This window comes from Glycine soja, chromosome 5, assembly GCF_004193775.1.
Source record: "Glycine soja cultivar W05 chromosome 5, ASM419377v2, whole genome shotgun sequence".
Lineage (NCBI taxonomy): Eukaryota > Viridiplantae > Streptophyta > Magnoliopsida > Fabales > Fabaceae > Glycine > Glycine soja.
Genome location: NC_041006.1, coordinates 19,089,670 through 19,104,632, shown reverse-complemented (window position 1 = coordinate 19,104,632; position 14,963 = coordinate 19,089,670). Strand labels below are relative to the sequence as shown.

At 40.1% G+C, this 14,963-nt stretch overlaps 1 non-coding gene across 1 annotated transcript; it reads left to right on the top strand.

Annotated features, from left to right (window-relative positions):
* The first annotated feature begins 12,630 nt into the window (after positions 1-12,630).
* Positions 12,631-12,737, top strand: LOC114413947. Its single transcript, XR_003667085.1, has one exon. It is a non-coding gene; the product is annotated as a small nucleolar RNA R71 (small nucleolar RNA).
* The last annotated feature ends 2,226 nt before the right edge of the window (positions 12,738-14,963 follow it).

Genomic DNA, 14,963 nt, shown 5'->3' with positions numbered 1-14,963 from the left:
CTAACAGGGCCCTGGGGTTTCTGGCATTGATCACGGGCCTCTGCCAGTCATTCGGGGTTCCCATCACCCCTAGTAAGGTGATCCGACCGCCGATCACCCGGGCCTTCATCAAGAAGTATTGCACGCCTAGGCAGGTGCAGGGTGATGCACTTGAGGCCGCAGACGCACCGCCACCACCTCATCAGGCCAATCCCGCTGGATCACTAGGCATGGAGCGTTATCTACAACACTTGGTTCGCCAGCAGGCGGCCAACCACCGGGGGCAGGTGCAGATACATGAGTTCTACCAGTTTAGCCTCAGTCAGCAGGGGCAGGGTTTCGCTCCTTTTGCGTGCCTTACTCCATAGCAGTTTTGCTTGCCCAGGCAGGGGAGGCGCCTGCAGGATCCCCCGGTGATGCAGAGGAGGCCTATATGGATGAGGAAATGACGAATTTCTCGATTTCTTGGGAGGAAGCAGAGCCACGTGACCGAGGTCACTGCACCTTTTTATTGACATTACTATTTTCTGTTAGTTTGCTATTTGACGTTTTCTGTTATTGTCTATATTGTTGTTAACATTACTATTTTCTGTTTTTGTCTATATGGTTACTAACGTTGCTGTTATTATTTTTTGTTTGGCGTTATGGCTCTCAGTTATTTCGTCACCATTTTTTTTGCGACTTACCATTTCGTGCGTTCTTTCGTTTACCTTGTGGTTAGACGTAAGTAGGTAGTGTGCACCCCCATCCGCACGATCTTTTTAGAGAGAAAAAGAAAAAAAGGGGAGAGAAAATGAATAAATGATAATAACTTAAAAAAGAAAAAGGAAAAGAAAAAAAAAGAGCAAGCAAGAAAAGAAAAAGAAGGAAGAAAAAAAGAAAATAAAAAGTTGTCTAGCTAGAAAAAAAACATGCTTGTGAAAGGAGATAACTTCCAATTTTTCTTTGAAAAAAATTCATTGATCATAACCAGCTTTTGAAAAAATGTGTATACACTTGAAGGATAAATGCTGTGAAATTTTCCTGAATGCCCAAAAATAGACTCGGATGAATGCACAAATTGATAAAAGAACACATTTTGGAAACACTGGGTTGACTAAAGTAGAGAAAATGAATCCTGAGCCCTAGTATCACATGACCATAAAAGTTTGATGCTTGAGTGTCCACATGGGTGCATGCATGACTAGTTTTGCATAAAATTTCCTAAATCATCATTATTGCATGTGTATCATGGAAATAATGTGGGACATCCCCTTTATCCCCGAACTGCTGGCCAAACCCTGGCATATACCATGTCCAGCTGTTCTACAAGCCTTGAGCCAAAATCCCAACTTAGCATAAACCTTGACCCAGGGTGAGAATGTCCATCCTTGCTCTCGGAAGAAAACAAAAAAAAAGAAAAAAAAAGAATAGGAGAAAATTCCCAATCAAAAAATCGGAAGAAAGCAAAAGAAAGACAATTCCCGATCAAGGATCGTAAGAAAACAAAAGAAATATGCAGAAAGGTCTTTGGACCAGACAACATCTGAACAATACAGAATTGTCACCATGTAAACAAAAAAGAAAGGAAACCACAATCTAAAGTGGTCCTCTCCCTTTGGTTGCCAACCAAAATCCTGTGCGTCGGTGACTTGTTCGCCTCACACTAAACAAAAACAGAAAAGGAAAAGGCCAAAAACACTCAAAGCCAAAATTCCCACAAAAAACAAACCATTCCCAAGAAAAAAGTCCTATTGATCCATGATCACGCATGTAATCTTTGATTTGATAGGAAATGATTTGCAAAATCAAGTCATGACATATCTATGGTTCGAAATTTGGATGAAACACTTACCCGTGTGAGATTGATACACTTTGAGTGATTTCCTTCTATTTTTGTTGGACCCAGTGTTTCCTCTAAATGGTCGTTTAGAAACAAAATGCTAACATCCAAAATCTCATTTACGGTTATGAGAAAATTTCATTAGCATAGTCTCCTTCCCCGGTAGACACATTGTTTTTCATTCAAAAAGCATATGTTGCTCTAATCAGTTGGAAGTTTTGTCTCTTTACTAAAGCATGTTTGCATTTTAGTAAAGAAAACACCGAGGCTACTTTAGTCTCGCAAGTTATCCAGAACTACGTAGGTCTGAGTTCCTCATTGAGGATACGTAGGAGAAAGAGCCTCGCTTTTGTCAGCCGCCCCACAATCTCTATCATACTCACCCTGAGGTCATGTGTCATGCGGAGACAAATTATGGTCATTCCGCTCACCTTTTCGCCATTCAGACACAATCGTGTCCGACGACACGCAGAGACAAATTATGGTCATTATGCGCCTTTTGTCATCCAGAGGCGGCGAACTCGATGACATGCGGAGACAAATTATGGTCATTCCACTCACCTATTTGCCATTCAGACACAATCGTGTCCGATGGCATGCAGAGACAAATTATGGTCATTCTGCGCCCTTTTGTCATCTAGAGGCAATCGTGCCCGATGATATACGGAGACAAGTTATGGTCATCCGCACGCTTTTGCTATCTGTAAGACTCGATGCCTGATAAACGCGCAGAGACAAATTATGGTCATTCTGCGCCCTTTGTCATTCAGGAGCAACAAGTCGAGTGATAAATGCGTAGAGACAAATTATGGTCATTCTGTGCCATTTGTCATTCAGGAGCAGCAGGTCGAGTCATAAACGCACAGAGACAAATTATGGTCATTTTGCGCCCTTTGTCATTCAGGAGCAGCAAGTCGAGTGATAAACGCGCAGAGACAAATTATGGTCATTCTGGGCCCTTTGTCATTCAGGGACAGTGAGTCGAGTGGTGGACGAAGACAAATTATGGTCATTCCGCACACCTTTTCGCCATCCTGAGGCGATCGTACCCGATGGCACGCAGAGACAAATTATGGTCATTCTGCGCCTTGTGTCAACCAAGAGGAACAAATTCGGCAGTATCAGGATGATGTTGGTCGTTCGGTGCTGATCATTTTCAAAATTTTTGCAGGTTCCGCTGGCGGGGAGATTGACCGGCCAAATGGTGCTTCGCTCGAACGAAATTAGTGTCTTATCTTTACTTCTCTTTTATATCCAATAAAAGACAAGTAAAGAGGGGCAACTGTTATACCATAATTTCGTCTGGGGATCATCTGTTTGTGGGATGTGACCCTCGCTTGACCACTTTAAGGAACTTGACACCCATCGTTAGGCAATCCGTGAAGTTCCACGACATGTCGGGAGTTGAAAGAACGTGTTAAGGCGCGATCCGTAATGTTCCGTAACATTCCGGAAGCCAGAGAAGGGATGATTGTGTAATCCATAAGGTTTCGTGATGTTACGGAAAGAAAACAAGTATCGTTACAAAATTCGTAAAGTTCTATAACGTTACGGAAAAAGAATCAGCTAAAAAAGGGCAGGGGTGTGTATTTAGTAAATAGGGGGGTACAAATATAAATCAGGCCCACTTGGGCCTTCCAGGGTCTTCCAACAGAAGGCGATGCCTTCTGGTGGAAGCAACCCAGCTCGCCTGGGCGAGCTGGGTGGCAACCACCTCCCTCTTTTCCCCTATAAATAGGGGGAGGAGGGCAGAACAAAAATGTTCAACCCTCTTGGTATCTGAGAATCACTTAAAATTAGTGAGAAAAATTGTTTCCGTGAAGAAAATCCAAGCTGAGGCGCTTCTATAACGCTTCCGAGACGTTTCTGTGGACAATTTCGCGAAGATTTTCCACCGTTCTTCGTCGTTCTTCGGTCTTCAACGGGTAAGTTCCCGAAATCGAACTTTTCAATTCATTCTATGTACCCTTAGTGGTCCCCACTTGTTTCGCGTGCTATTATTTTCATTTCATTTACTTTCCGTACCCCCTTTTGATGTGCTTTAGTCATTTATTTAAGTCATTTTCTCACCTAATCAAAAAATAAAATAAATTTCCACCGATCATTTGAATTGTAACATCTTTTAATTTCTGTTAAAATGAAATCTGACCGTTCGGTCATGCCGTAACCACGTTTAAAACCAAAAAAGAGGAAAAATAATAATATAATAATCAAAAAATATCTTTTAATAAAATAACCAAAAAAAAATCAATCGGACGTTTTTCTTTGGGATTTTTCTTTCTTAATCGAATTGACTAATAACCAAAGTGAAACTAAGGCTTATCAATTCATAAATTAAACTTTTGTCATCACCTAAAAAAACATTTTGAAGGTCCAACGCCTTGAAATGGTCTTTTCCGCTTTTATTGGTTAAACGTGGATTTCTAAAGCCTAAAATCAACACATAGCTTTGTTACCTCTTTCAAAAAAACAAGAGATCATTAATGGTCCAATGCCTTAATGTTTTCTCTCCCTTCAAAAGGATTGAAAGATCGTTTAATGGTCCAAAGTCTTAAAATGACCTTTCATTCAATCAAAATATATCTTGCAAAAAAAGATAAAAATAATTTAACCAACGTTTAGTTCTCAAAGAACTATGTAGGTTTGATTTCCTTATCACAATTGAGGAATACGTAGGAGCAAGGGAAACACCCTTGTTGACCACAAAAAGATAAAAATATAAAAAGGCATAAAAAGACATAAGAACGTAAAAAAGGGAAGATAACACAAATTGAAGTCATATTCGCACACTTGATTAAAGGTTTCCGTCCTTTGTGACGGACGTGTGGGGTGCTAATACCTTCCCCGTGCGTAAATATAACTCCCGAACCTTTCACACTTAAATTTCGTAGACCACGTCTCTTCTGATTTTTCCGACGTTTTCCTCAAATAAACGTTGGTGGCGACTCCGCGCGTATTCCTTTCTTAGAAGACGCACCCGTGAGTCTCGCGTCGCCCTCCCGCCGAAGGTTAGGTTGCGACAGTTCTTATGGTGTCTCCTGAGATACTAAAACCCAATTCCTCATGATAGTTTATCCTAATCCTGATCATGCATCGTCCGTAGATTCCTCTTGTAAGACTAAACTCAACTAGGACCGCATTAAGACACGCATACACAACTAACTTATCGCACCTCGATTCCTCGTGATAGTACGACAACTTAGCCCTGTTGATCGAGGCCGTACCCGAATCAAATAAACATGAAAATGCAGTAACTAGGAAGTGATCCTAGGTCGTTTCCCAATGAGCAATGACAAACCAAATGTTCATAATATACTTGCAGTAACAGTAACGATTGGGGGGGGGGGGTTTGGTTGTTTGGTAATTAAAGAGCAGAACAAGTAAACTGGAATACGAAAATACTAATATTAAAAACGGGTTGTTTCCTCTGATTCAGAAGCCATTCTCTTATCCTGGGTTATGGAAAATTCGTCCCTAACAGTCAACCACTTAATCCAACCCTGTTTCAATTTACTAAGCGAAAATCAACTTAGGGTTTTCAATACGTGATTAGGCACCACATACACCAGTTAGCCCTTCGTCCATTAAGCATGAACGCAAGTTAGGCTCAGAGGTAATTAATCGAACACGAAGCGTGCACTGATTAATATTCACGAAATTGGGATAACTGGTGAAGGGAAAACTGCTAGGAACCCACATTACAAGCGAAACCTCAAAGAGAGTTGGGCTTCGTCATCAAAAGGAAACAACACCAGAAAATCTAGCCTTCCATGGATTCAAACAGAAAACACAAATGAAACATGAAACAGAAACATAAATGAACAGAAACGTAAATGAAAGTAGAAGAAGAAGCACGAATGAACTCGTAATTAGAAGCAGAAAACAGAAATTTGCATTAAGAACGAAAATTGTAACAAGGGAACAGAAAAACGTGAAAACCTAAAACCAAAGCTCTGAATAATGAAAATAGCAGAATAAAATGCCTTGCACGAATCCCAAGGTAGCTATTTAAAAAAGAGTCACTCAAAGTCACTGGGCCCTATTACAATACTCTGGCCCAAAACGAAATAAACACTGAACAACATAAAATAAAATTGCGAAATTTCCTAATTAGAAATTAACTAAGGTAAGCGCTGCTTTATTTGCCCTCTTCAAGTCCACAACTAAAATCCGGATTAAGCCCAATGTTTCATTAATTCCTGAAATTAGATTAAAAACATCAAATTAGCTAAATGAGCCCAAATAATAAAACTGCCTAATTAATTGACAATTAAGACCAATCAATAATTAAAATGGTGCAAAAAGGGTTTAGAAAATAGAAGAAAATGATGGCACATCAAAACCCCCCATACTTAGCCTTTTGCACTCCTGGGCAAAATGAAACAAAGAACAAAATCCAAGGATATCAAAGAGAGACAAACAAACACATTCATATATTTTTCAATGAACATCAAGGAATGAAAGGAATGGGTAACATCTAACATAAGGAGATCCAAAAAGTCAAGACATTCATGAAAATCATCCAAGAAACCCAATCATGGCAAAATAGTTAATCAGCTCAAGAATGAAAAGTGATAAAGCCTCACAAGATATACATTCTATCTCTCAAGTGTCTAGGCTACTATTTACACTCAAAGCACCCATGAAAGCAAACACCACATAGACTTGGCAAGATTCTAAAATTGACAATCAACCCACAAACACAAGCACATGAGGATCAAAAGGTCTTTTAAGGTTGTAATGGGGCCAAGGACAAGGTAGGGAGAAATATGGAATAAGTGGCTAAATCCCAAAGGAATAGAGGAGCAAAGGGGAATAAGTGCATATTAAGAAAAAAAATAAGAAAATAAAAAGAAGTAAAGATAAAAATTAAACATGAAGATTAGAACCAAGAGTTTCATCATTCTTGTGCCATTTAAGATCTTATTCACTCAACTTCATTGCTTTTCTTTTTCTTTTTTCGAATTTTTTTTTCGAATATTTTTTTTTTATTCTATAGCCTTTGAGAAACAACATTTCATTCAGCATGTCCAACATTTAACCAATATACAATGTACATCAAGTATGGCCCAAAATACATCATGAAGCATAGCCAACAAAACAAGTTGTCCAATGAAACAAAAACCCCCCACACTTATTCCCAAAACAATTCCAAAGCTCCAAAATTCCTTAAGGATATGGTGATATCATGGTTTTTCACTTAAGGCTTGTAGTGAGCTTCAAAACAAGGAAAGGGAAACAAGGCTCAAAAGGGCTATCAAAGGAATTAATTCAAGGTAAGTCCATTTGGCTAGAAGCTTATAAGAACAAAATTGCCTCAATCATTTCCAAATATGCATGTGAATTAGGACGCATCAACAAGAATCAAGCCAAGGCTATTGTGCAAGCAATCAATGGGGAAAAACACACCAAATGATTATGATGATGGATGGCTCAAATTCTCACAAAGGTAAACTCATCACTTTCAAATTGAGCTTTCAAAACTATCATGACATGTAGAGAAGAATCAAGGATTTCAAGTCACAAAATGTCAAGAACTTTTATTTTCAAAACAATTACCCATTTCTTGAACATATCCTATAATTCAAAGAAAAACATGCAAATTCGTACGTGCACACAAAATTGACCCAAAATATTAAACTGAAAATCCGACGAAGCTAACAACATTAACAAATTAACACAACTAACAAATTAACAAAACCAACAAAACTAGCAAAACCAAAGAACACTCCCCCCCATACTTAAACAACACATTGTCCTCAATGTAGCACAATTAAAAGATTAAAAACAATTAAATCATCAAAGAGAATTGGACAAGTGTAATAAAAGCAAAGAAGGAGATAGGAAAAGAAAAACTCCCTAAGTCATGGTGGAGGAAGAGTAGGGTGGAGTAAGGAAGTCTCTTCCACCACTACGTCCACTAAAGAAGGGTTCGTGAGGAATGGCTTAAGTCGATGTCCGTTGACCTTGAAGCTCTTGTTTGTGGAGTCGCTTTTGATCTCAACTGTACCATAAGGAAAAACATTAGTAACAACAAAAGGACCGATCCACTTAGACCTCAACTTACCACTCATGAGTCCAAGCCTAGAATTATACAATAACACTTTTTGCCCAACCACGAAGTCTTTTTTAACTATCATACTATCATGGAACTTCTTGGTCTTTTCTTTGTAGAACTTGGCATTCTCGTAGGCTTCTAGGCGGATTTCATCTAACTCACTCAGTTGCAACTTCCTTTCCTCGCCAGCTTGATCCATAGAGAAGTTGCAAGTCTTCACTGCCCAGTATGCTTTGTGCTCAATTTCCACTGGAAGATGACATGCCTTTCCAAAGACAACCCGATAAGGAGACATTCCTATGGGTGCTTTGTAGGCAGTCCGATGTGCCCAGAGAGCATCATCAAGCCTGGTACTCCATTCTTTCCTGCTTGGCTGCACAATCTTCTCTAGAATTCTCTTGATTTCCCTGTTAGAAATTTCTGCCTGTCCATTAGTCTGGGGGTGGTATGGTGTGGATACCCTGTGTACCACCCCGTACTTTTTAAGCAGGGCATGCATTGTCCTGTTGCAAAAATGGGTTCCTTGATCACTAACAATTGCTTTAGGTACTCCAAACCTGCAAAACAGATTAGACCTGACAAAGTCTGCGACAACTTTAGCATCATTAGTTCTAATGGGCTTGGCTTCCACCCATTTTGAAACATAGTCAACTGCAAGGAGAATGTAAACATAACCAAAAGAGACAGGAAAAGGACCCATGAAATCTATACCCCAGACATCAAACACCTCACAGAATAGCATAGGTTGCTGAGGCATTTGTTGTCGCCATGTAAGTGTATTTCCTGCTCTCTGACACTGCTCACAAGTGCTGCAGATCTTCCACGCATCTTTAAAGATGGTGGGCCAATAAAAACCACAATCAAGCACTTTGCGAGCTTTCCTTTGAACACCCAGATGACCTCCCAGTGCGGAAGAATGACAGAACTGCAGGACTGAGTCAGTCTCATGATCTGGAATGCACCGTCTAATGACCTGATCACTGCACAATTTCCACAAGTAGGGGTCATCCCAAATAAAATGCTTAGCATCACTTTTAATTTTATCTTTTTGGGCTTTAAATGCTAAGGGAGGAAAAACAGAAGCAACTAAATAATTGACAATATTAGCAAACCAGGGAGTAGAAAGAGAGTCAGAAATACTATACAGTATATACAAATGATCATCCGGGAAATCATCCCGAATAGGTGAATCTGCATCAGATACACGTTCGATCCGACTCAAATGATCAGCAACTAGATTTTGTGCTCCACTCCTATCACAGATCTCCAAGTCAAACTCTTGGAGCCAGAGCATCAATCGGATCAACCTAGGCTTAGAATCAGCCTTCTTCAACAAGTACTTTAGAGCTGCATGGTCAGTATAAACAATAATACGAGTACCAAGCAAATAAGATCGAAATTTTTCAAGAGCAAAAACTATGGCTAGAAGCTCTTTCTCAGTAGTAGTATAATTTGCTTGGGCAGCATCTAAAGTCCTAGAAGCATAATATATAACCCTGGGCAATTTATCAATTTTCTGAGCAAGGACAGCCCCCAATGCATAATTTGATGCATCACACATAAGCTCAAAAGGGGTTGTCCAGTCGGGTGCCTGGATGATGGGGGTGGTAGTCAGCGCTCTTTTGAGGCAATCAAAAGCCTCTTTGCATCTGTCATTAAAGTCAAACTCCACCTCCTTTTGCAACAAGTTGGACAATGGAAGGGCTACTTTGCTAAAATCCCTTATAAAGCGCCTGTAGAATCCTGCATGACCAAGAAAGGATCGCACCTCTCGCACACAAGAGGGGTAAGGCAATTGTAAAATAACAGAAATTTTTGCAGGATCTACTTCAATACCCTTATTGGAAATAATGTGGCCTAAAACTATACCTTGCTCAACCATAAAATGACATTTTTCAAAATTTAGAACAAGGTTAGTTTCAATGCATCTATTCAAAACTTTTTCCAAACTATTCAAACAACCATCAAAAGAGGATCCATATACAGTGAAATCATCCATAAACACCTCTATGCAATTTTCTAAAAAATCACTGAAAATACTAATCATGCACCGCTGGAAGGTACCGGGGGCATTGCACAGGCCGAAAGGCATCCTCCTATAAGCAAAAGTGCCGAAGGGGCAGGTGAATGTGGTCTTTTCCTGATCCTCAGGAGCAATAGTAATTTGCATATAACCAGAAAAACCATCAAGGAAACAGTAGTGGGATTTACCTGCCAGGCGTTCAAGCATCTGGTCAATGAATGGCAGGGGAAAATGGTCCTTTTTGGTAACCTGGTTCAGCCTCCTATAGTCAATGCAGACTCTCCAACTATTCTGCACCCGAGTAGGAATCAGCTCCTCCTTCTCATTTCTGATCACTGTGAGGCTAGTCTTCTTCGGGACTACCTAGACGGGACTCACCCATTGGCTATCAGAGATAGGATAAATGATTCCAGCTTGCAAAAGCTTGGTTATCTCCTTCTTCACTACATCAAGAATCACCGGGTTGAGTCTTCTCTGTGGTTGTCTTACTGGTTTAGCTCCATCCTCTAAATTTATTCGATGCATACATGTGGATGGGCTAATACCAGGAATGTCCGCCAGGGTCCAGCCTATAGCCTTCTTATGCTTCTTGAGAACTGACAACAACTTCTCCTCTTGCTCATCAGCAAGGGAGGCAGATATAATCACTGGAAAACTCTTGCTATCATCCAAGTAAGCGTATTTTAAATTTGATGGCAGAGGCTTCAATTCTGGTGTGGTCGGCTGGACAGTGGTAGAAGGGGATGGTTTCTCAGCCTTTACCTCATAAAGAAAGTCAGAGGTATGTGTACTTCCTGAAACATGGTTAGTCCTATCTGACTCTATAAAATCAATCTCAAGAGGTAAAACACCACCACCAGGCATGCAATCAATATCACTCTCAGATTCACTCTCAGCATCAAATTCAGACATATGATCAAGTACAATTTCAGACTCAATGCATGAAGAGTGAGAGGCATGCAGATTAGAATAAAGATCAGTCATGTATTCATCAAAAACATGGTCAATTATTTCAGCACGAAATACAGAAAGATCTTCAGATGGGTATTTCATAGCATCCAGAATATTAAAATGAACAGTTATATCACCAAACTCCATGGACAGTGTGCCTGCATAAACATCTATCTTAGTTCTAGCAGTTTTCATAAAGGGTCTGCCTAGAATGATGGGAACTGATCCTTGAGAAAATCCATCTTCCATATTCAAAATATAAAAATCAACAGGGAAAATCAGTTCACCAACTCTAACTAAGACATCTTCTATGAAACCAACAGGGTAGGCAACACTTCTATTAGCTAAATGAATTACCACATCAGTTGACTGCAAGGGGCCTAGAGATAGAGAATTAAAAATAGACAAGGCATAACACTAACAGAAGCTCCTAAATCTAGCATGGCATTGTCAAACTTACTATTCCCTATGATACAAGGTATGCTGAATGTACCCGGATCTTTGCATTTTTCAGGAATTTGAGGAACAGATTTACCAATCAATGCGGAGACGTTTCTGCCCATGCTAATCCGTTCACTTCCTTTAAGCTTCCGCTTATTAGTGCACAGCTCCTTCAAGAATTTGGCATATCTTGGAATTTGCTTTATTGCATCCAACAGAGGTATGTTTACCTCTACCTTTCTAAACGTTTCCAAGATCTATTTCTCTGCCTCTTCCATTTTTTTGTTGGAAACTGCTCTTGGAGGGAATGGAAGAGGGGGAATGTGCTGCTTCTGCAAATCAGAATTACCTATGGAAGAAGATTCACCTGCACAGAAATTGTTAGGTAAATTTTTGTCATCACCTTTTTCTGGAATAGTGTGAAGTTTGGCAGGTTCATTTGCAGATGAGGAAGGTGCTACGGGTTGAGGTCCTTGACATTGCTTTCCCGACCTCAATGAAATGGCACTGACATTTTTGGGATTTTGGACAGCTTGAGAAGGCAGCTTGTCAGAATTCTGGGACTGTTGTTGATTCAATTGGGTAGCCAATTGTCCCATCTGATTGGTTAAGCTCTGAATGGAGGCTCTGGTCTCTTGCTGAAACTACATGTTCTGCATAGTCATTTGCCTCACAAGTTCTTCGAGGGAAGGTTGTGGAGGGGCCTCAACTGTTGGTTGTTTCTGGGGTTGTTGCTGTTGTTGGATTGGTGGAGGAATGTATGGTCTGCTTGGGCCAACAGCATTTTGGAAGGAAGGAGCAGGCTGCTGTTGTTGTTGCTGAGGGCTGGACCATCTGAGGTTAGGGTGATTCCTCCATCCAGGATTGTATCTGTTGCTGGAGAGGTCATAATTGCTCTGCTGTGGTTGATTTTGCTGCTGAGGTTGAGGAGGTCTATTGTAAATATTTGCAGCATAAGCTTCAGGTTGCTCAATTGCTCCAGGTTGCAGCATGGAAGGGCAAAGGTCTGTATGGTGGTCAGCAGAGGAGCACAAACCACAAACCCTTGCGACAGGTACAAATTTCTGATTCAAGGCCAGCTGGGTTACCAAGTTAACCAATGCATCTAGTTTGCCTTCAAGCTTCTTAGTTTCAGATGATGCAGATGGGTTTGTAGCTACCTCATGCACTCCTCTAATGACTATGGCATCATTTCTGGCGCTAAACTGCTGGGAGTTGGAGGCCATCTTCTCAATTAAATTTCTGGTTTCAGCAGGAGTCATGTCTCCAAGGGCTCCACCACTGGCAGCATCTATCATACTTCTCTCCATATTACTGAGTCCTTCATAAAAATATTGGAGAAGAAGCTGTTCTGAAATCTGATGGTGGGGGCAACTGGCACATAGTTTCTTAAATCTCTCCCAGTACTCATACAGGCTCTCTCCACTGAGTTGTCTAATACCTGAGATATCCTTCCTGATGGCTGTGGTCCTGGAAGCAGGGAAAAATTTCTCTAAGAATACTCTCTTAAGGTCATCCCAGCTCGTGATGGACCTTGGAGCAAGGTAATACAACCAGTCCTTTGCCACTCCCTGTAATGAATGAGGAAAAGCCTTAAAAAATATGTGATCCTCTTGGACATCTGGGGGTTTCATGGTGGAGCAGACAATGTGAAATTCTTTCAAATGTTTGTGCGGGTCTTCACCTGCAAGGCCATGAAACTTTGGAAGCAAATGAATCAGTCCAGTTTTAAGAACATATGGGACATCCTCATCAGGGTATTGGATGCACAAGCTTTCGTAGGTGAAATCAGGTGCAGCCATTTCCCTTAGAGTCCTCTCCCGGGGTGGAGGTTGTGCCATGTTCTCAGAATGTGCAAAATCAGAATGCTCAGAATCAGAATGCTGAAAATTATAATGCTCAAGATCAGGATGTTCAAAATCACCAATAACAGAATGCACAGCTTCACCAGTAATGGAATGCTCAGAATGATCAAAAGGTATAAAATGATGCCTAACTAATCTATGAAATGTCCTATCTATCTCAGGATCAAAGGGTTGTAAGTCAGATGGATTGCCTCTAGTCATACACTACATTCAGCATGCACACAACTAGTTGCCTTATCATGTAAATAAAGGTGTAGGTTTGAACTACAGCTACCCTCAAATGATATCCAAATGACTTGAAATTTTGTGAGAAACCTTATAAAATGATGAGAAGATAGCACAAAAAATTTCAGACAAAAATTCAAAGTCTAACTATGAAAGCTAAAAATGGTAAGTTAAGAAAAATAAGTGAATAAAACTTGAAAAATAAAAAACTTTTGACAGAATCGCTTTTTTTGGACGATGGAGACCTCAGCCAGCCTATGGCAGGCTGCCACGGCGTAGGAAATTTTTTTCTACCCCAAATGCATATATAATAATTGGGATTTTGATAACCGGAGCAAAAGTTATGGCCGTTTGAAGTTTTGACAAACACAAAATTTGCTACTTTTTTGGAACTTTCAAATCTGACCAAACTAAAGGCTCTAGCTATTTTTCCCACAAAATATGGATTAAAAGAAGTTACCACAAAAAAATTCAGCCAAAAATAACAACCCTAGCTACTAAAACAAAAAATCTCAAATAATTCAACATGGGTGGTCGCTAAAATCCGTCTCTAATTGATTTCTACTACTACTCTGTTTTTGCCGCAAGCACACTCTTCACAGCAAAACACCCAAGACTGAAACAGGGGAAACGCTTAATGGGAAAACTGAAACAGAACACACATTAAACAAAAATACCAGGACACTAAACAACATCAACACACATACTAACAATTAAACATAAAACACGAAAGGATTAAACACACAACACTAGCTAGCTATTATGAACCTTTGGACACTGCTCCCCGGCAACGGCGCCAAATTTGATCGAGGCCGTACCTGAATCAAATAAACATGAAAATGCAGTAACTAGGAAGTGATCCTAGGTCGTTTCCCAACGAGCAGTGACAAACCAAATGTTCATAATATACTTGCAGTAACAGTAACGATTGGGGGGGGGGGTTTGGTTGTTTGGTAATTAAAGAGCAGAACAAGTAAACTGGAATACGAAAATACTAATATTAAAAACGGGTTGTTTCCTCTGATTCAGAAGCCATTCTCTTATCCTGGGTTATGGAAAATTCGTCCCTAACAGTCAACCACTTAATCCAACCCTGTTTCAATTTACTAAGCAAAAATCTACTTAGGGTTTTCAATACGTGATTAGGCACCACATACACCAGTTAGCCCTTCGTCCATTAAGCATGAACGCAAGTTAGGCTCAGAGGCAATTAATCGAACACGAAGCATGCACTGATTAATATTCACGAAATTGGGATAATTGGTGAAGGGAAAACTGCCAGGAACCCACATTACAAGCGAAACCTCAAAGAGAGTTGGGCTTCGTCATCAAAAGAAAACAACACCAGAAAATCTAGCCTTCCATGGATTCAAACAGAAAACGCAAATGAAACATGAAACAGAAACGTAAATGAACAGAAACGTAAATGAAAGTAGAAGAAGAAGCACGAATGAACTCGTAATTAGAAGCAGAAAACGGAAATTTGCATTAAGAACGAAAATTGTAACAAGGGAACAGAAAAACGTGAAAACCTAAAACCAAAGCTCTGAATAATGAAAATAGCAGAATAAAATGCCTTGCACGAATCCCAAGGCAGTT